This window comes from Apium graveolens, unplaced genomic scaffold (assembly GCF_009905375.1).
Source record: "Apium graveolens cultivar Ventura unplaced genomic scaffold, ASM990537v1 ctg2895, whole genome shotgun sequence".
In the NCBI taxonomy this organism is placed as follows: Eukaryota; Viridiplantae; Streptophyta; class Magnoliopsida; order Apiales; family Apiaceae; genus Apium; species Apium graveolens.
Window position 1 is genome coordinate 3,645 of NW_027417837.1, and position 24,591 is coordinate 28,235.

Genomic DNA, 24,591 nt, shown 5'->3' on the forward strand with positions numbered 1-24,591 from the left:
TGTATGTAACTTCTGCCCTCAACCAAATGTTGATCCATTTTTTTCTTCTTGATATTTTCACCCATGGACAGTAAAGATGACAACATCTCCTATGACTATGACTCGAAGAACTGTAAATCAAATACTTCCTGTGCTAAAGAGACAATACAATCGATCTACCAAAAAAATAATTAGTACCAATAATGGATGAAACCTAGACTACAATAATTATAGAATTAATCACATAAAGAATAATAAAATACGAATTAACTGACAATATATATTACTAACACCTCCAAATACAAAATCCATCTATCCCAAAAGTTAATCAACTACTCTAATCCACCTCCTCCAAGACCTTCGATCTAACACCCGGTAACAAAACCTTCAATTTCGGACTGGGGCTGATATACATCTCCTCCTTACATGCCCAAACCAGCGCAACGTACTTTCCCTTATTTTTTATTATAGAAACAACTCGTAGTTGCGTTCTGAAAAAATCAATCGGCAATCTATCTAACAAGGTACGACCACAAATCCAACGCAATATACTCAAGGCCTTTTAAAGGACCAAAATAAAAGTTGGGCGTAACCCCTTTAAAGGACCATATATTTTATAATTGGACAATATATTCTAAGACTTTTGGTTGGACCACAAATTTATATTTGAGCCCAAAACTTGTAGCCTCAACCCTAAATTTATCATATTCTATATATTATATCATTCTAGGTTTTTAAGGCGCACTAGCTGTTCTTTTGATGTGGGTTAACTATAAACCCTTTCCATTGTGTCTCACTATCTCTTCTCATTTCATTAGTAGCAATAGTTCCCTTCCCAGTTTATTTCATTCAAATCAGTTCCACAGAAATTGTTAGATGAAAGTCACAGAACCTTTATATGACTTCTGCATGCGATTTGAATGGTTGTGGTTTTAAACATCAGGACGCTGGGACCTGCGTAATTGGAGAGGAATACCGTTTGTGAAAAAATTGTGAGGGCTGTTCCAAACCAAGTTTTTACAAATAGCTTCTGCCATTGAGCAATTTTGGAAACTTGGATACTATGTCTGTTGAGGAAGTGATTGGATTCTTTCGGGCTCATGAAGAGAGATTAAAAGGGCCTGAAGAAGGAAGCGAGGGACAACAGGCTGTTTACTAACAGAAGAGGAAGTGGCAAAAGAAGAAATGGTGAAGGGAAAACTCCTCCTCACTCGAGAGAAATGGGTGAATAAGTCATGAAAAATAAATGCAGCATGGTGGAAGAGACTAACCGAGGTGAAAGAAAACTGGATTATTCGTGACAGGAGTCAAGTAAAATGCTTCAACTGTGGGGGTTATGGACATTTGCAGCTGATGTCACAAGGGAGGTCGAAATAAACAAAAAAGCGGAAGCAAATTTGGCACAGCTATCAGACAATGAACCTGTGTTGTTGATGGCACTTTGTGAGAATAACACGACATATATGGTGGCTTTCACTGAGGATAGAGAAATGAAGAATGAATGAGAGATCGAGGAACACACCTGTACCTTGATAATGGTACCAGCAACCACATGACTGGACGATGAGACAAGTTCAAAAAATTTGGACAGAAGTATAAAGGGAGAGGTAAAATTCGGAGATGGCTCACTGGCGAAAATTGAGGGAAAAGGATCCATCAGAAACTGCGTGTAAAAACGGTGACACGAGAGTGTTGGATGGCGTGTATTTCATTCTGAATTTGTGAAACAATATCATTAGCTTGGGACAATTATCGAAAGAGGGCAATAGAGTAGTACTGGAACGGTGAGTACCTTGGGTATATGAGAGCTGTGGTCAACTACTTATGCAGGTCAAGAGATCTGGAAACAGACTTACAAAATCTATATCGAAGAGAAGCCACAAACATGCTTGTTAACGAGGAGCGAAGAAGAAGCTTGGCTTTGGCATCAACGCCTTGGTCATTTAAACTTAGAGCCTTACAACTGATGGGGAAAAAATAAATGGTACATGGTCTTCCTTCTATTAATCAACCTAGTGAAATCTGCAGCGGATGCCTCATGACAAAACAAACTCGTAAGCCATTCCCACCTCAAACTTTTTTTTCTGCTAAAGCAAAATTAGAGTTGATACATTTGGACCTTTGTGGGCCTCTATCACCTCCAATGCCAGCGGACAATCGTTATTTTATGTTGTTAGTTGACGATTATTCACGTATGATGTGGGTTTATATGCTTAAAAATAAAAATGAGATACTAACGTATTTTAAAAGATTTAAGCTACTTGTTGAGAATGGTAAAAAATAGGGCATTCAGGTGCTACGCACATACCGTGATGGTGAATTTTGCTCCAAGGATTTTCAAAATTTTTGTGATGAGTATCGTATATTGAGGCATTTTACAGCGCCCTACATACCTCATTAAAATGGTGTTACAGAGCGCCGTAATCCTACAGTGGTTTCCATGGCAAGGAGCATGTTAAGTGAAAGGAAAATGCCAGCAAAATATTGAGGAGAAGTAGTGCGTAATGCGGTCTATGTGCTTAACAAATTGCCAACACGTCCAATGTCTAAAATCACATCCTTTGAGGCCTAGTTTGAGAGGAAACAAAGTGTGGCATATCTTAATTTTTTTGGTTGTGTCGCTTATATGAAAATACCTACTGCATATACAAAAAAGTTGAATGAACGAAGCGAGAAAGTGGTTCATATTGGTCGAGAATCGGGAATAAAAGCTTATTGATTATTCAACCCGGACTCTGGTGCAGTGCACATCAGTCGGGATGTTACTTTGGTTGAACAACAATATTGGGATTGGGAAACAGATGGCAGTGTCACAACCGATGCAGCAACACAGTTACACATCGATGGGTTTATGCCTGAAGAAGCAGATGACAACGACCAAAGTCACGAAGCAGACATGTCCCAGACTCTTGTGAATTCGACTGTCTCAAATATTGGGAGTGATAATACAGACACCAGCAACAATAGCGAGTCTAGTGAACAACCGAGACATTTTTGTTCACTCGATTCTATATATGCAGAGACAACGGTGGTGGAACTTGAGGAAGAGTTGTACTTAATGGGAAAAAGAGATACACTCTATCGAAAAAAATAACACTTGGAAGCTCACCACACTACCAAAGGGCCATAAAGCGATTGATTTAAAATGGTTTTTTAAGGTGAAAAAGGATCAGAATGGAGAGGTCACTAAATATAAAGCTCGACTTGTAGCAAAGGGATACGTGTAACGTCATGGGGTGGATTTTGATGAGGTTTTTGCACCTGTGACAAGGCTCGAAACAGTCCATTTACTCTTGGCTTTGGCAGTGAAAAATCAATGGGAGGTCCCTTACCTCGATGTGAAATCCGTATTCCTCAATGGTATCTTACTTGAGGAAGTGTACGTGCGACAACCCATAGGGCTTGTGAAGGAAGGACAAAAAGATAAAGTCTACAAACTCCTTAAAGCTCTTTACGGTCTTCGCCAAGCCCCTCGGGCTTGGTATTCTCATCTCAATCAGTACCTCTTGCAGCTAGGTTTCGTTAAATGTCCATATGAATACGCTGTGTATGTCAAAAGGTATGGTGCAAACTCTCTCATCATTGGTGTTTACGTTGACGACTTAATAATTACAGGTACAAGTCCATCACACATTGTCAAATTCAAGGGAGATATGAATAGAGAATTTGACATGTCTGATCTTGGGAAATTCTCCTACTACTTGGGACTAGAAGTTATTCAGGGGAATGATTTTATTGAAGTTAAGAAGTTCAACTATGCCAGGAAAGTACTCGAAAAAGCAGGCCTTGAAGAGTGTAATGCTGTCAAATTTCCTATGGATTACAATCTGAAATTCCATGCGAACATAACCGGAAAAGTTGTGAATTCGACTCAATATAAAAGCATAATTGGTGGCCTTCATTATCTTGTGCATACACGCCCGTATATTGTTTTGCAGTGGATATCGTTAGTCGATACATGGAGAGACCAACCGAAGTTCATATGAATGCTATAAAGCGAATATATTATTACATTAAGAGTACAACTGACTATGGTTTAATGTACACCAAAGGCCAGGGAAATTATTTGTTAACTGGGTTCTCTAACAGTGATATGGTAAGAATCTTAGATGACAGGAAAAGCACGGGTGGAATGGTCTTCTATCTCGACGAAAACTTGGTCACCTAGGTTTCACAGAAACAGCGGTGCATTGCTTTATCTTCTTGTGAGGCGGAGTTCATGGCTGCTACACCCGCAACATGTCAAGCTATCTGGCTTCAACGAGTTTTGAGTTGCATCACTCATATGAAATATGGTCTAGTCACATTGTATATTGACAGTCGTTCTGCTGTTGATCTTGCTCGTAACCCCTTTTTCCATGGGAGGAGTAAGCATATCGACTTGAGGTACCACTTCATTCGTGATTGTGTGGAGAAAGGCCTAATCATCATAAAGCATATCGGTACTAATGATCAACGCGCTCATACCCTAACTAAAGCCATGGCAGTTGTAAAGTTCAAGAAGATGAGAGGGCTGCTCGGAGTTAAAGAGCTTAGTAATGTTTAGATTAAGGGGGAGTATGTTGGGATTATTTTTAATCTAAACATATTTGTTTTGTTTTGTTTTTAATTTATTTCAGAATAATCAACGTGTGTATGTAAATGGTGATAATAGGAAGTAGTCAGCTAGTTGTTGCATGTGTTTAGGAGTGTAGGTGAATAAGCAGGAGATAAACTAGGACCTGTTTCCCTAGTTTTTAGCCCGTTAGTTGCTTTCTTATTTGCATATATTCCTTACTGTAATTCTTTTCTAAGTAATGCAATATGAGGACATTCCATAGCAGTAGATCTGATTTATTCTGTTTCTTTCACTACCCTGATTTATTTTCATCATGTGCGTGCCAAGATTAGAAAATAGGGGATGGCTTATGTGTTTTAGGAGAAGAGTAGGAAATTTTGAGAAGAGGCGGAGATTTTAGATACAAGGACACGAGGATGAGGCAGAGAGGAAAGAAACACAAACACATGTATGCACTATTGAGTTGTGGCCATCCATTGAATATTTTCAAGTTTGATTAAACTTGATCATCCGTGTGCTCTGCTTTTACCCAATGAACACCAGCCTCGTGACAATTAAAAAAAATTAAACATTGCTTTCATTTTTTCCTTCTTTAGGACAGAGGTTATAGTATAGTTCAAAAATAAAAGGAAGATTAATCAATAAATTTTTATATGACATGATCACGTTGTTTTTTATGAGTTTTTTTGTTTATATTTAATATTGTCAAAATGTCAATACAAATTTTGCTTTATTTTCTAATTTAACAAGGAATATAGTTGCAATTGCGAGAATATATAAAAATATAATTTGAATATTAGTTTCTCTGTATATACTTTTATAATTTATAAAATAATAAAATATGAGTAAATTTTGTGTATTTTAAAGTTAACATCAATATAAAAGCCACTGAATTTAGTTGTTTTTGTTGTTTCCAATATTTTTAATTTTGGCATAAAAGTTCCCGCCTCTTTTTTATTAAATTCAATCAAATATATGCATAACCAACAATAAAATATACCGATTAAAAGCGACCGACTATAAAATTCACAGATTAAAATCGACCCACTTTAAATTCTACCACAAACGGTGGCTTTTATTCATTAGTAAAAAAAATTGTAACGGACCTTAAATTCCACCGATGACTTTTAGTTGGTGGAATTTATTCAATTTTTTTATATTGAATATTTTTCTACTTTAAAAAAATTGGATTTTAAAAAGTGTACGCTATGTACAAATACATATACATGTCTTGTAAATAATCTTGAATTATCCACACACTTGACACGTCAAAGTTGAAGTAGAAAACTAATTAAAAATAAATTTTTCTTTCTAAAGTGGACATGTATTATGATATGGAGGAAATACCTTACATTAATTAATTATTTGAATGTGACGGTCAGCCAAAATATTCGTCAAAGTTGAAATGAACAAATAATTTAAAACAAAATTTCTTTGTAAAGTGGACATATATTGTGATATGGAAGGAATAGCTTACACTAATTAATGATTTGAATGTGATGATCAACGTAAACATTCGTCAACCACTTCATGAAAAATTCTGAAGATGTTTCATCAATTGTGAATAATGTTGTAAGTAACAAATGCGCTTTCGAAATAAAAAATAAAATAATGATGAGGATTGTCCTAGTAAGAACTTAAATTGTGAACTCAATATTTTATCCAATATTTTATCATAGTAAAAACTAAAAGGTCATTTGGAACAACAAACATTAAGTAGCCAATATGTCTCATCGACGGAAATGACCAGACTTATCTATCTCCTGCAATAATAATACATGAAGCTAATTACATAATGCATTAACCTATTGTCTAGTGACAAATGTATGTTGCAGTTTGATATTTTTGAAAATTTAATACAGCAACCAAACTGTATATAAGATGTTATTAAATTTTTTATCCTTAATCAATTCAGAATAGGCTATTATGTGCAACATGCTACTGGATTGCGACCAAATAGTCATGTGTCCAACATAGGATATGTGCCAAAGTATAAGACCGGTCAATATCTTAAATTTTTTACATAATTTTGACCTAAAATAGTTGTACAAGTGTCCATAATACGTATGTCAGAATGTTGGAGTGTGTGAAACTTGAGGAAAATTGAAGGGAGGGACTCCTGATATCATAGAATGTATTTAGCAGATGGTCTCTACAGCCCTATATTGTTTACCAATCCAATTGTCATATTATTAGAATCATCCAAGGTATGATAAGTATGGAACGTGTAGGTCTAAACTTGTTGGTGCAGATTAATAATCATATTTTAGGTTATACATTGTTTTATGATAACAAAGTCAATAAAAAGTCCTAAATTATAGTTTTAAGAAATTAATTGTTATTAATTTTTAATTTCATACTTCTTTTTTTACACCATACTGTATATATTTAAATTTTTTTATAATTTAAATTTTTTTAATAACTAATCTCACACAGGCAACAAGTTGAACTCACACAACACCATAAACAGCCTATTGCAACTAAAAAAAATATTGATATAGGTCCAAAATATGTTGCTGTAGGCCCAAAATATTGAAAGGCAGCACATTTCTCGTGTTGGTTTTTTCAATGTTGCCAACACATTATAAAAAGTCCTTAAAAATTACAATAGTATATGTGATTACAACTATATATAAAGTCCTTAAACCAATTTCGTTGTATAAACTAACTAATATGATATCAAGTAAAAGAATCAAAATAAATTTAGTAGAAGAGTAAAAAAGGTATATAAAATTAATAGAAGACTATTTATATATTAAATAAATTAATACTTTTAAGTAAATTTAAATTATTGGAATTTATCTCTTATTTATATATCAAATAAATATAACTATTTATTAGAAGAGTGAAAAGGTGTATAAAACTGAGTGATAAAGAATGTGTACAAGTTTACATCATATGTTGAGTCTCACGAAAAACATCAATAGCCCTAAGTATTAATTCGGAAATAATATCTTGTATATGGTTTCTAGTGAGCCAATATCCAAATTTCACCAGGTGTTTTGGCTTTTCTCCTAAAACATACATGATTATTTAGGTAGATAATATTTGTCAATTATATTAACTATATAACTCTTGGATAGCTTGGTGGAACAACATTTATTCATATTTATCTAATAAATCTCGCCAAACTCTATGTCTCTAAGTTCACAATCCTATTCTGGTAACTTAATTAAGTCAAACCCAATAGTCAAAAAGTATAAATATACTTTAGCATATCTCCTACGATAGAGGGGAGTAATTCGCTTTGATGAACCAACTCCTTATCGATTTAGGGGTTAATGCATTGGACTCATTTGAAGGCATCTGTTCAACTTAATATTTAAATTTAGGGTTTTGTTAATTTTAATTAAGAGATAGCACTTAAGATATTAATTTATCAGCAAATCAAAGAAGGCCCACTTACCTCCCGAGGTACTGGTTTTTCGGGAGGGGGAATATGCATAAAAAACGTAATTAAAATGTGAACTATCTTGGCATTCAATAAAATAAGACTTGAAAAATATAAATAGCAAGAGAAACAACAAGAGAGTTTTCTTTGTAATAGAATATGAAAACTGCAAATTCATAATACCCATGTCCAATAATTCACTGACATAGTGAACTACTATACATAATGTTCATTAATTTAGGGAAGAAAAAAGTGTGTCTCTCACTATGGATAATACGGAATGTATAGCTCTACTTTTTAAGTCATTTTTCCGATTATAAGTTGGCCAGAGTATAAAACAAATGCATTATCTAGGTAACATTAACATAAAAATGTTTAAATGTTACAATAATTAGAACAAACCGCTAACTTGAAAAAAATATTAACTTATAAGCAAAGCAGCCAAGGAGACGGACATAGGTACACAACCATGGATCGCAGCAGGTTAAATTATAAAAACAAGCCGCCACCTTAGCTTTTATTACATCGTACCAAAACCCAACTAGTTCAACTTACAACTGATAATGATATCGTTCTTACAATCTTGCATTACTCATCTACAATATAAAGCTCCTGCTAGCTCAATCCAACTTAACCTGGAATCCTAACTCGCACACTGGACTGGAAATCCTCGTTACCAACAATTTCCTTTTTAACTGTTGAAAACATAAAAAGATTTACAAGAGTGAGCAAACTAGTTCAGCAAGTCATAATAACAATAATTGAGGTAAAACAATAACCAATTGAAATGATTCAGAAGAATCAAGTTTCTGAGTAAGCAATGAATAAAATTGGATATTCACTTTTCATTTTAAAAACCAAGGTTAGGCTGCTGATCAGTCACACACTAACCCCGAATAAGGCTCCCAATTTTGCTCTATATACTGGATCCAAGGCACGCATTGGCCTGCTATGACCACGAATCTGGTCCGACCACGAATCTAGTCCACTTTTATAAAACCATCAAATTCTAAAATAATTCAAAATGATAACCAATGTAAATCAATAAGCTGAATCTTAAACAACATTTATCTTAAAATATAGGGTGATTCACAATATCATCAAGGTATAACATGGAATTCAAAAAGATTGGCTTTCAATCAAGGAAAAAATCATAAAGTAGAAGACCAAGGGTTCAAGGGTTCCAAGGAGTGGTCTTTTTTTAAACAGGGAATAAAGGTTGGTATGTCAAGCAATTCAATATCAGAAACCAATATGTGGTAGATATATAAATTAAATAATTTAGACCAAGATGTTGAATTTTTTTAGAGAACCAAGAAACGTCTTCACTACAAGAAAAAAGGCTATATTCGACCGAAAAAAATCGGTCGAATTTAGCTTAATTCAACTACGCGCGGTCGAATTTAACTAAATTCGACAGATTTCGAATCGGTTGTAATAAAAGGAGTCGAATTTAGGAGTTTGGTCGTATTTAACTAAATTCGACCGACTAATTATGACCGGATATTGACGACCGCTTAAATTCAACCGAAAAAATTCGACTGAGGGAAAACAAATTTAATTTTTCACTTAAAATTTAAAAATCCCGCCAAAATTTTTAAATATTTTGAAAAAAAAATTAAAAATCCCGCCCAAGTAATTAAATTTTCGAAAAAAATTAAAAATACCGCCAAAATATTAAATTAGACCGTATACAATCGAAAATTAATTTCAACTATTTTTTGTTGCAACGTAAATTCAACCGAATTCAATCAATTTAAACTAACACCAGATTTTAAAAAAACAGCAAAATGCTACACAATTTCATTTTATAATTTCAACCTAACCAAACTAGAACATCTTGGAATGTATCATTTCAACAACCGCAATTCTACACAATATTATCTGCAACTAATACAACACAAATGTATAAAAAGACAATGTCAACAAACAGGTTTAATGGCTCAACAGAAACAACAACAAACTTTGTCCACTTCGTTTTTCCGCAACAACAACAAATTTCAGCATTTGGATTCTCCAACATGTTTAACATCACGCTGTGATAAAAACAGCAGCAGCAGTCTCAAACGTCTCTTCTGAAACCTAAAGCATAAAACTTGACCTTTGACAAAACAGCAATGTCTATGATCCGTCACCTTCTTTCCCTCTATGCATCTAGTACGAAAACCATCACAGACATCTTCTTTTGTTTCATCAACATAAATCATTTCAATATCTTGAGTAGACTCGTGTACTTCTTGTTCTGTTTGAGTACACATCCAATGCCAGAACATGACTGCTCCCAGGTGAGATACCTTGGTAAAATGGATTACTTGACGTGGTCAGAGACTTAGCCATCAACCACCCTACTGTAGCTTGCATGCCAAGAGTAGAAGCATCCATTCCCAGAAGGTTTACAACAATGCCATTTTTTGAAGCTTTCTACAACATCGGAACGAGGAGGAGCCTAAAATAACAAACATTTGGTTCCCAGCAGAAATTAGACATATTCAATAAAAAAACAGACACATTAGCAATGATACTTGTGGCCACATAAAGAGTTCCGGAAGATATCCGAATGATCTGGTTGAGATCACACCAAATAAGAGCACAAAGCAGCAAAGCACCCACTTAAACATTTGAGGTTTCGAATAATGTCTACTTTGATGGTCAATATGAAAATTCTTACACAGCAAAGTAGTCAAGTACTAATTCTTCGTCCCCCCCCAAAAAAAAACAGAAGAGCACACACATAAACATCATAATATGTATTTTCTCTTGTATAAAATCAACACTCCTCTATCTCTTTTACTGTGCTAAGTTATCAGTACTTCTTGTATGTTTTGTGGTAGTGTGCTCCTGTACTACTATAAGAATTGGACTGCCTTTTAGATGAAATAAAAGTTAAAGATAATTCAAGCAGAAATCTAGAGCATACTTTAGCTAAATGAAAGCAGATGAGCAACATGACCAAACATGTGGTCTAATTTGTAAATCCCATTTTTATCAATCATCTACAATAATTGTGATTACAGTGTGTAAACAAAACAGAAGAACAAATGTAAATGCTTGGAAATAATATCCCACACGTATTTATGGTTCTTATTTTTTATATATAATCTTCAAATTGGATTTTAAACAAAAAAAATTGTAAGAAGGCATGAACCGTAGGTAAGGTGTAGAATCGTACAAGACTTTTACATAAAACAAAAAAGTTAGAGATACCCCTAAGCCAATAAAAAGTTTATCATATAATGAACACTCCTCTTGATTCTAATTTAACAATTATCAAACATGGATAATGTGATTCGACAATTTATACAATAATAAAAAAAATGAAGAAGCTGCTTATAAGCAAAATTAATATAAAAAAAATGGGGAAGTAAACAAGAAGATACCAAAGTTAATAGAAACCCCTTCTCTTGCTTTAACCCCCCTCAGCTTCAAGCACACAAAAATTCTGCAACACCCGCTCAAAAAAATCGAAGCAGAAAGACGCAGACCCAACAAAACATCACGACTAAATCAACCCAGACAAAAACCAGCTCCCGGACAAACAAATTTGATCCACCCATGCTTTCAAATAGGCTCATTTAGTTCCTAATTAGACCAGCTACTAAGAACACAAAATTGAAGTGAATGGGTAGAAATGAAAAGCAGGGGGTTAGACCTGAATGTCGCGATCGGCGAGAGAGAAAGGGAGAGGAGCAACATGAGCCATTTGAGTAGTAAGCTGCGAATTAGCATAAGGAGTAATCGCACCGAGAGGATTGTGTTTACGATGTTTTATATCCAGATTCTAAATTGCTTAGGGTTTCACATTGGACCGGGCCTTTGTTAAAAGGGCTACCGCCTACCATCTGTTGAAAACTTGATTATATATAAAAGTGGTTCATACTTTATTATAAAATATAAATATGAATATAAATAATGATTGAATCATATAAAAATAAATATCTGTATAGTTGTATTAACCAAAAATATATATAAAATTTAATAAATTACAAAGTCTAATCTAATCCTAAATAACATCCTAATCTTAAAAAAATATTTAAAATTTAGAAAATTATCAAATACACGAAAAATCAAAATTCTCTACTCACATATATATTTTTAATTTTTCATTTTACTAGTCAGGCATCACTTTCACCAGTACAGCTAATTAGTGTTTAGTCCTGAATGATCCAACGGTATGGATGCCAATAGATATATATATTAGTGATATAACAAAAATTTCATATCAAAATAATTTTATCTGGTTTGTCATTTTAACAGTCAAAAATCAATTTGACTAGTACAACTAACTAGTGTTTAGTACTGAATTGGTGTTTCGATTTTTTCAAAAATATTTTTCATCGGTCCAGCCATATAGATGTCAATAGATATATATATTAATGATATAACCAGAGTTTCAGATCAAAATAATTTTATTTGGTTTGTCATTTTAAGAGTCAAACATCAGCTTGACTAGTAAACTAACTGGTATTTAGTCCTGAATTGGTGTTTTAATTTTTTCAAAATTAGTTTTCATCGGTCCAACCGTATGGATGTCAATAAATATATATATTAGTGATATAACCAAAATATTATATCAAAATAATTTTATTTGATTTGCCATTTTAACTGTCAAACATCAGTTTGACTAGTATAACTAACTAGTGTTTAGTCCTGAATTAGTGTTTCGATTTTCTCAAAAATATTTTTCATCGGTCCAACCATATGGATGTCAATAAATATATATTAGTGATATAACCAAAATTTCATATCAAAATAATTTTATTTGATTTTCTATTTTAATAGTCAAACATCAGTTTGACTCGTACAACTAACTGGTGTTTATTCCTGAATTGGTGTTTCGATTTTCTCAAAAATATTTTTCATCGGTCCAATGGTATGAATGTCAATAGATATATATATTAGTGATATAACAAAAATTTCATATCAAAAAAATTTATCTGGTTTGCCATTTTAACAGTCAAAAATCAATTTGACTAGTAGAACTAACTAGTGTTTAGTACTCAATTGGTGTTTCGATTATTTCAAAAATATTTTTCATCGGTCCAGCCGTATAGATGTCAATAGATATATATTAATGATATAACCAGAGTTTCAGATCAAAATAATTTTATTTGGTTTTCCATTTTAAGAGTCAAACATTAGTTTGACTAGTACAACTAACTAATATTTAGTGAATTGGTGTTTCGATTTTTTCAAAAATATTTTTCATCGGTCCAACCACATGGATGTGAATAGATATTGATATTAGTTATATAAACAGAGTTTCAGATCAATATAATTGTATTTGGTTTGCCATTTTAACAGTCAAACATGTGTTTGACTAGTACAACTAACTAGTGTTTAGTCCTGAATTGGTGTTTCGATTTTTTCAAAAATACTTTTCATCGATCCAACCGTATGGATGTCAATAGATATATATATATATTAGTGATATAACAAAAATTTAATATCAAAATAATTTTATTTGGTTTGCCATTTTAATAGTCAAAAATCAGTTTGACTAGTACAACTAACTAGTGTTTAGTCCTCAATTGGTGTTTTGATTTTTTAAAAAATATTTTTCAGGGATCCAACCGTATAGATGTCAATAAATATATATATATTAGTGATATAATGAGAGTTTCAAATCAAAATAATTTTATTTAATTTTCCATTTTAATAGTCATGCATCAGTTTGACCAGTACATCTAATTAGAATTTAGTCCTCAATAGGTGTTTTATTTTTTATTTTTTTAAATGTTTTTCATCTATTCAACCGTATGGATGCTTATATATATGTATATATTGTTATGACCAAAATTTCAGATCAAAATAATTATATTTTGTTTGTCATTTTAAAATTCAAATATCGGTTAGACTTATACAGATAACTAGCATCAATTATATTTTTTAAACAAATAAAGAAATTTGAAAATTCTTAATTATATTTTTTCAAGAACTTTTTTTTATTTGGATAACTTTTATTCTCTCCCATATTCACAATTTCAAAATATTCACTAACATTTATATAATTTTGTTTATTAAAAATGAAATTGAGAAAAGTTATAAATACAACCGAATTTCGTTGAAATATACCTTCAAAATGGGCGGGAAATTTCCCTCATTTTTTTTTAAAATTGCAAAAGTATGGGTAAATTTCCCTCCATTTTTAAATATAAAATGTGACTGAAATCGGTTAAATTTAGGAGTGGCAAATAAATTACTTAGCGGGAAAATTCCCTCCAATTGTTTGGGCTAAATTCGACCGGAAATTTTTTTTGGTCGAATTTAGGGGCTAAATTCCACCGGTTTAATTTCGACCGTTTTAATTTCAACCGTTTTCAGTTAAAATTGATTGTAAATATGACCATTTAAATACAACCGTTTGAATTCGACTGAGGCCGGTCGAATTTAGCCGTGTCCAAAGGATTCGACCGCCTGCGGTCGAATTTAACCCCAGTCGAATTTAAATCAGTTGTATTTAACCTTATTTTCTTATAGTGCTTTCCAAGAAATCAAAGAAGTCATATAAATTAATTGAAGATGTTGAACCAGAGCTGGTTGTTGAGATGAGTGGAAATTATCCGTCTGCATTGAAGCGCTTGTGGACATGGGCCAAGAATTCCCTGAGTTAAGCAAACAAGCCTTTGGCTTGTCAAGGAAGCAAACCATGTTCTTATCAGATGTACATGCGGTGTGCTTTCGAAGTGAAATGGCAGGCTCTGTTATTTGCCTTTATATTCAGTAAGTTTTTATGTTAAAATTCTTTATTTATTTTTCCGGAATTAAAGTCAGAATCTTTACTCACTACTGCCTAATAATATATGTAGCTTCTTAAATGAATATGTGAAAAAGAATAAGATATTGAGCATGATAAGCTTCGTAGATCCTAGCACAATTGGTGACATTGGATGTGGTACTACAGCACAGAGGTCACGTGCACTAGCTATACGTTTTAAGGGTGCTAACAAAGGCCAAATTTTTTGATGCCTTACAATGATATGTGAGTATTTAATTTATACTATTGCTAGATAATAAGCCATTCTCTCAAATAATTTTCTTAGATTAAAATGATCATATGTATGGCCATTTTTAAGTTGATTTCCTAAGATAATTCACTACGCCATAAATGCACATAGGCAACCCCTATGATATAGTTGCATAAGGCCTAAACGGTGTTTCATAAGGTAATAGGAAACACCATGTGAGGGTTGCCAATGTGGGCGTGGTCGTAGAAGCCTAATGCAATACTTTCTGTAACACTTGAAAGTGTTGCATTATGCCGCTTTTGCAACACCAAAGGCATATAATGGCAACAACACTTGGTGTTGCATAAAAAAAAGCCACATCACCCCCCAGAATCCTACGTGGCAACTGACACATCACTTTGCCAGATCAGCAATGGTCCCTACCCCGCCACATCAACAGGGGTCCCACTTGCCACATCAGCAGTGGGTCTCATTTTTTCCACTGTGGGCCACACATTTTCCACGTCAGTAGTGGGCCCCACAATATGTAATGCAACACCTATTTTTTTTAATATGCAACAGCAATTGTAGTCAATTGTAACACCATTACTGTCATTTGCAACATCATTTTTTATAATATGTAACACCATATATAGTCAAATGTAACACTTCATAAATAAAATATTGGACATAATTGTTCTATTTTTACATGATTTCTGCCAAACAAGGCTTCCAACAGTCAACCCAATAAAAAGTTTTAAAATTTACTAAACCAAACTAAATCAGGTACGTACACCCAATTCTAACTTCCAAAGTACATAAAACCTAACTTAAAAAGAAAAAAAAATTACTAGTGAAGATAAAAGTTATGTTTGATGAATCACTTTTTGTCATTATCTTTGGAACCTTCCTCTTTGCGCCGAAGGTCAAGCTGTGAAGGTGTTTCTGTCTGCTCCACAACAAGAACCCGACAACTCTGGTATTTAAAAAGAGAAGGCACTTGATATTTAGGTAGCTAGCACAAAAAAAATATAAAATAACTAAACTGAAAATGAAGAAGCCTAAACCATAAAAAAAGTATCACGTAACAAATCTTTATTAGGGAGAAAAGAAACATGAGTTGAGGAATCCCTATAGTACCAAAAGCTTATTAAAAATAAAAAAACCACAGATCCAAACTGCAACCCAAGTCCTACGAGAAGAGACAGTCCCAAGCCAAGTACAAATGCCATCTTCCATATAAAAGTTTTAAGACAATTAAGCTTTTCATCTATTAGCCAGAATAATAATAATCCTCTTTTTCTGATAGTAGCAAACCTGTAGTACTCGAGATGCAGCAGCAGTTGCCTTTTGATAATCCTTCTCAGTAAAAGCACAAACAATGATAGCCTGTATAAATAAATTACTTAATATGAGTTTCTATTACTTTTTATTATATTGTTTAGAGCTTTTACCAGAGATTATGAATTTATAAAAACTTGGGAAATATGGTGATTACCTGTCTTGCAACAGCCAAACCATCAGCAAGAAGGGAGGATGTCATCCAACTTGTAAGCAAATCTGAAAAGCTGCCATAGGAGTTTTACTAAACCTTGCAGCCAAAGACGCGACCAAAGTGACACAAGATGTTGCTGCAATCACCCTTCCCAGCAAATAAAATCCTGTAATTTATAAGTAAGAACATTAACTTACATGGAAAACTGATAACTTCAATTTATAATGTTACTGTTATATCAGTGAAACACATTGACAGACAGGTAGGCAATAAACTACCATTTTTTAGAAATTGATTGAATTGCAAATTTTAAGGCTTGGAGGTATGAGGTAACCTTGTTTTATCAATATCCAAAAGAGGATCACCAAGATTAGATACCTAAAATGAATTGTTACATGTAAGATAGTTGTTTTACAGCATCAGTAGTTCAGTAAAAGATAACTAATTTATAGAAGCGAATAGCAGAGCCATATTTTTAATTCAGTTCCCTTTTAAAGGTGGTGATTGATATCACTTGGAGGTCTATCAATATCCTTTTTTCCGTAAAGGTAACATTTAAAGATATAAAGATGCACATGGAGGCAATGTTCAACATCAACAATCAATTATATCATTTCAAAGCCCTGTCACACCACAAAAGAAAAGTCACAATAAAAAAACTAATACTGGGATAAGAAAGAATCTTGTCAAGGCGAATGGAAGATTCTTAGAGTTGTTTAGAGAATTGAACATGGTTAATACCTTGGTAAGACCATTACATCTCGAGCACGTCCAGGTAAACAGTTCCGTTAAATCAGATATTTACACCTGCAAAAAATAACAAATTCTTAAAACCTAATAAAATACTTAAAATTCCAAACATAAATATTCAAATATTAAAAGTACAGTATATCACTAACCGCTAACGAATACTCCACAAGTATCTTAGCAAGAGTGTGATTGTATCTCGGCAAATGATACTTGCTAGGCACCTTAAGCTCTACATCCAAGTAAAAAATTAACTAACAACACCTCAAAACAAATTCAACTGTAATCACATAATCAATATCCTTTTACAAGTTAAAAGTAGAAAACAATCACGTAAACTTTATCGCAATTCTATCAACAATATAATCAATAACAATTCCACATCACTTAACAATCAATATAATAATTTGACAACATATATGAATATACCTCGGGAAGCAGATAATACAAACAAACTCAATATAATCACAATAGTCAACAATCGTCTTTTGGGCCAACCAACATACACAAGAAACTGTTGTTAACAAGTTAAAAAGATATCTAGAAAAGAGACGGTAAGGAAAACTACTGATTAAGCATATTATCTTTAGCCCAAATTATGAGTTTCTGCATTTTTGCCTAGTTTGAATGGTTAATTTTAGATATTTAAGAGCATGTTAAACATATTACTATCAAGTAGCATTAGAGTACACATCGAAAGGGCATATATAATAGTTACTTTTTACACAATTATACATATTGTCTTACTCAAAGTTTATATTTTAAATGTGAAGACAAAGCTAAATCAATGCATTTGCACAATCAATACAAAATAAAATTTTAGTTTATAAGATTTAAACAAAATTAATCATACTACCATACCAAAACAAACATAACTTTTAAAAAGCAGAAAACAATGATGATGACCAACAAATACCACATAAATACAAAGTAAAAAATATTACACCAAAACTGTGATTCTTAGTTTCATCATATAAAAAGTATTCAACAATACTACTTGAACATATCAGTAATGGTAAACAACTTTTGAAGCGTATAATAATTTCATCAATCTTTACCAAGATAAAAACCACATATCATCTAGTTGAACATAGATAAATTCCATGAGCAGGGCTAAAATTGGCATTTGTTATTCATAAGATAAAGGTCAGGAGCAATATACCTCTTCCTGATGAGCTTACAATTGTATACATACAAAAAGTAAAACTTGCAAAGATAATCCAAAATCCACATAATTAAAGAGATGAAACATACTAACCCAAAAGTCTAAAATAAAACCTGAAATCAAATAAGCCTAAATTAGTAAACTCTAATTTACATAAATCAAAAGTACAAAGTTAAATCAAAACCCCGTGTAATTAGAGATTTGTTACCCATACTAAAGAATTAACGAGAGCTTCATTTTGTATGAAAGAATAAGAAAGAAATGAGAATATAAGAGAACAGAGAGATAAAAGTAAGAGACAAAATGATGTGAATTAGAGAAAGGGAGAGAAATGAGAAAAGATAAGAAGCAGCAGCAGCCGAGGGGGTAGATGGGAGGAGGGGTTAACGATACAACCTAAACTTAATTGTTTAAAATGCAGTATAAGAACTCAAGGCCCAACACAATAATGCAGTACATCATGTGTTTAAGTAAGGTATGGGCTACAAGCCTATATCTATATAAAGTCCACCTTGAACCATGTTTAAGGCCCAACCCAACTACAATTACAATATATATTTAATACATATGTTTTAAAAATAATATTAAAATATTACCGATTTAATTCTAATTCAACCTTCCGAAAAATCCCCATTCCGGTATATCGTAAATCGGTAGGTCAATCGATTTAGTCCGATTTCCGACTTCTGTAACCATGATAAAAATTAATAATGTATTTATTAATTTTGTAAAAATGCATTAATTAATTTTATAACAGCTTGTTTGCTTTTTTGTAAAGATATTTAGTTTAATATATTATATTTCATAATTTTTTTATAATACTTTATTATTTAAAAATGTAATAATTCATTTCCAATATATAATAAAAGAAGTATAATATATAATTAGTTTGATTGTTATACGATTTCACAAAATATGTCTGTAAATTCAAAAAATAATTGCATATCAGTAAAATCAATTGCTTTTAACATCTGTATGGTTGGATCGTCAAAATTTATTTCTTTTAAAAAATCAAACTTTTATTCGGGATAATAGCATAGTTTAGGGGTTATTCTAGTTTCCCTGATTTGATATAAAATCTAAATTTTTTTAAAAAAATTACACATTTTTAAAATTAGTAGGTATCATCATCCGTACGGTTGGATCGTTGAACAAGAATTTTAAAAAAATAGAATAATCACTTGGGACAATACTAGGTAACAGGAACCCGTGTTGACCGTAATTTGACTATTATAAAAATACATGATATAAAATCTAAATTTTCTAAAAAACATTTAGACATCTCTAAAATTATTAGGTATCATCATCCGTCTGGTTGGATCGTTGAACAAAAATTTTAAAAAAATAGAATCGTCACTCAGGACAAAACTTGGTTATAGGAACCCGTGTTGACCGTAATTTGACTATTATAAAAACACATGATATAAAATCTAAATTTTTTAAAAAATAGAATCAACACCCGGAACAAGACTACGTAATGTGAACCCTTGTGCACCAGGGTTTGATTATTAAAAAAGCACGTGATATAAAATTTATTTTTTTAAAAACAAATTACACATCTCTAAAACTAGTAGGAAACAACATACGTACGGTTGGATTAGTTAAAAATTATTTTAAAAAAATTAGACCATGAATATAACAAATAAATTTTTAGAATAGTACAATAACTAACGCAACACTAAATAACCTATTGCAATACCAGAAAGCAAATGCAACACCTGAAGTGCCACGTCAGCTTCCATGTCAGCAAGTGAACCCATGTTGTGCCACCTCAGCATGTCGCGTCAGCATTTTGGGCCCCACAAGTGGGACCCACTTGTGCCACGTCAGCATGCTGACGTGGCATGCAATATCAACATGGCACGTCATCAGAGGGTCCCACATGTGGGCCCAAAATGCTAACGTGGCATGACACATCAACATGCCACGCCAGCACACGTGGGTCCCCAACATGCCACCTCAGATTTATTTTCCACGTCATCATTTATTAAATAAAAAAATATCTAATACAACACTATTACCTCTACTGTTGCATGCTGCGCAACACTAACAGTTATTAGCAACGGTAGCTTTTCCACTGTGTTGCAATAAACTGAAAATTTTGTAGATAATACAATGTTTTTCGTGCAACGCTGGATAAAAACCGTTGCCTATGTGCACTTATGGCGTAGTGATTTAAGTTACAAATTTTATATAGATGAATATAATTTTGGAGTTTAACTTGATAATATTTCTTGCAAATTGTAAGTTGAATTTTCATTAATTTAGGGTTCAATTTTATTAGAAGGTGAATTAGATTATGTCAATTTTGCTAGAACTGTTATGCATCTTTATTCATATTTTTGTAGGAACCACTGGACGTTGACAGTAGTGAAACCATTGTGCATATGAAGTCCATTCCTAGATTGCGTAGTACATGGAGCCACTATAAGTTTCTTGCTAGGTGAAATCACCAATTTTTGTTATTTTGTCCCATACTAAATTTAGTTGAGATACATATTGGCTCATGTGCTTGTCTCAGCTACACAATTCCAGTTCAACAAACTAGTAACAAAGAATATCTTGAAATTCTAGCAATATATATAATTATGCTCACTTGTGATATATTTTGCTGTGGCCGTAGACAACCTCTATAGTTGGCCAAACTAAATTTATAAGATGTCCAACTACTTAAGAAAATATTTAACATTTGGCCTATAATATTTAATATTATTAATGTACAGTGTTTAATTTATATGAAAAGTAGTGAAGAATAATATAACATATATTTATTTTATATAGGTGCTACTTTTATCATTTGCTATTTGAACCTATATTATTTTTCATACAGTTAGATCTAATTTTTCTACTTTTATGGTCGTGATATGTAGAAATTAAAATTATTATATTTGTTTTAATTGAAAATGGTCCCTAAAAAATTAGGATTATTCAAATATATACTATATTCATATGTTTTTCAATTTGAATAAGATTTTATTATAAGTAATTCACTAAATATGGTTTGTATAACTTTTACCATGGTTTTAAGGTTGTGAAAAATGTAAAAAAATAATGATGAATGTTGTTTTTAAAAAAATTATATTTTCTAAAAGTTTTGCCCAAGACTTTTAAAAGAACCCAATATAAAAGTTAGGCCCAACACCTTTAAAGGACCAAATATAAAAGTTAGCACAACATCTTTAAAGGACCATATATTCTATAACTGGGCCTAAAACTTCTATGTCTAACCTTAAATTGTATCCCATCATTTTGTATCATACTTTTAGTTGGACCACACATTTTATACTTGGGCCCAAAACTTGTAGCCCTTAACCCTAAATTTTACCTATCCTATATATTATATCAATTTCTAGGTTTTTACGCCGCACTAGCTATTCTTTTGACGTGGGTTAACCATAAACCCTTTCCATTGTCTCATCACTATCACTTCTCATTTTATTAGTAGCAATTGTTCCCATCCCAGTTTATTTCATTCAAATCAACTCCCACAGTTAACTAATTGTGAGTATATTTTAATCTTTTATTTCATTTGATAGAGGTTAATATACTATTCTAAATAATTTTGATTTTGAATTGTTTTATTGTTGAATTGTTTCTACAATTTCCTTAGAAAATATTGTTATTAGACTTGCTAAGTAATCTAGTATCAACCTTTACACACTCAATATTATATATTATTATATATTACCAAATTTTCAAGTACCATGTCCAAGGTGCATTACATATCTTATATCTTCAATGGAAAGATAAATTAAACTTGATTTGGTTTGTACAGGAAGATGCCAACAAGGAAACTTGATGGAGCATGGATGCACGGCACAGAGGTGGTGGTTGAGGGTAATGGAGGAAAGGTAAGATGCAATTACTGCTCCAAGGTGGTAAATAACATCACAAGGTTCAAACAGCACCTAGCTATAGAAGGCACAGATGTTACCGGTTGCCCTAACGTACCTTTAGAAGTGTCAGAAGAAATGAGATATCGCCTTCATAATAATGCAAGGCCTGTTGTTGCAGTGGATCATGGCCTGAATTCACAAGGTCAGAATCGACCGTGCCTAGAGAGGCCTGCTACTCGTTGGGTCATACCTGACGGACCTATGACAAGGCCTACGGGGACAATTCCTCCGGGAGCTGTCAACCAGCTTCCTGGGTACTATGTCCAGAGTCCACAACAGCCCAATCAGCTGGGCCTTATGATGACAAGGTCTGCTAGGGCTGTCACCTTACCCTCTTATGTTCTTATTATACAGCCTAATGGAACCATACCACTTAGTAGTCAGAATCCGCCGTGTGATTGAATGGCACAAACTGAAAATATTTTCATGTTCCCTCATTTAGGGCCTGTCTACTGCTGGGTCAATGGTTTTTGGCATGGTCCATACTATGGGACAAGCAATGGTACTCTACCATTGCTAGCTTCATAGGAACCAATATTATAAAGAGCCACATTTCTTTCTATATGCATTTTCTTGTTTTTTTCCCGTGTAATTTATGTTTTTATATATAAGAATGTTCCATCTTGTTGACCTTCATTCTTTAATGTGAATGGACAAGATAATTCCCATCAATATTTATTTTTGTTCAATTGAAACCTATATTTTTCTAAATAATATTTCATTTCATATTCTATTTCTTGATATATTTATCTCACACAATATCAAACCACAGTAAAGGCTACATTAACATAAACGATTTTTTTTAATTATCACAACAAATTACTAAAAAAATAATGAATGTCATTCTCACAGTTTTCTTTGAAGTTTAACTGTTTATGGTTCTTATTTTTTTTTGGTACAATTTATTGCCTGATCTTTTTTTTTCTAAGTTTGTATTGTATATATATAATTTTGGATTTACGGAGTACAAGTGAGGGATTCACCCTCTACACCTTAGCAAGCCGAGTGGAGGACTATATATGAGAAAACCCATACATGAGTGAGAGTAATGAAGAAAGAATTAGTCCCACCTGTTGGATTTTATTTAATGTAAACATATTTTAGAAATAATTTATAGCTGTTATGTGGCTATAATATTGTTGGTTTAGTCAGTAGAGGAGTCAAATAAGATAGTGGAGTTTAGATAGGAGTTAGTTCCTATTCTCTAGGATTACTTTGTATGTCTTTTAAATATTTGTACGTTGCAGGTTCTAAAGTAATCACATTCGACTAACACACTTAGGGAGTTCATCATGGAGATAAACAAAACAAAAGAAAATTCAATTGGTATAAGTTATCCAATATTGACAATAACCAACTAAGCAGCATGGGCACTTAAAATGAGTGTGTTATGTAAGCCTATGGAGTATGGGAGGTAATTGAATTAAAGGACACGAAAGCGGCGGTTGAAGATAAGATGTACAAGAAAGCATTGGCTTTTATTTACCAAGGAATCCCGGAGGATGTGCTGTTGGCTTTTACTGAGAAAAGAATGTTGAGAGAAGTCTGGAAAGCCATAAAAATAATGAGTCTGGGAGCTAGACAAAGTTAAAACAACGAAATCTCAGAATTTGAATGGTGAATTTGAAGCATTGAGCATGAACGAGAATGAACCGCTAGATGATTTTTAACTGAAATTACATGGTTTGGTTACCAATATCAGGGCACTAGGAGAGAAAATGGAAGAGAGCTACATGGTGAAGAAGCTTCTTAGAGGTGTTCCCTTGAAATTTCTTCATATTGCTTCAACTATTGAGCAATTTGGGAAATTAGAGGAGATGTCTGTAGAATAGGTAGTTGGCTCGTTGAAGGCCCATGAAGAGCATGTTCGTGGCCAAGTAGAATTGAGCCAGGGACAACTTATACTGACTGAAAAAGAGTGGAGGCAAAAAGATAATCAAGATGGGAAACTCTTGTTGACTCGCGAAGAGTGGTTGAAAAGGAGCAACAACGAAGGGACTCGAGGAGGTGGTGAATATCGTGGGAAGGAAGCTGTTCATGGGGTTCGTGACAGAAGTAAGATACAATGTTTTAATTTTCAGGATTATGGGCATTTTTCCATAGAGTGTCGTAAACCTCGTAAAGAAAAGGAAGTGTACAAGGAGGTGAACTCTTCCCAGATACAAGGAGATGAACAAGCCTTCTTGGTGGCTGAGATCAAGAACAAAGACGCAGTCAATATGCTATTAAAGGAAGAGACTGTGGTTCCAAAGTTATGAGCAAAAGGTGAGGAACAAAGACATTCTCAGGTATGGTATTTAGATAACGGGGCCAGCAATCACATGACCGGCGGACAGGAAAAATTCAAAACATTGGATGAAAGTATAATGGGATATGTTAAGTTTGGGGATGGATCCATGGTTTGCATAAAAGGAAG

At 33.0% G+C, this 24,591-nt stretch overlaps 1 long non-coding RNA gene across 1 annotated transcript; it reads right to left on the bottom strand.

Annotated features, from left to right (window-relative positions):
• Window positions 1-9,750: 9,750 nt before the first annotated feature.
• LOC141700759 (uncharacterized) lies at window positions 9,751-11,726 on the bottom strand. Its single transcript, XR_012566488.1, has 2 exons — window positions 11,306-11,726; window positions 9,751-10,374 (listed from the first exon to the last, which is right to left on the bottom strand). It is a non-coding gene; the product is annotated as an uncharacterized LOC141700759 (long non-coding RNA).
• Between the last annotated feature and the right edge of the window lie 12,865 nt (window positions 11,727-24,591).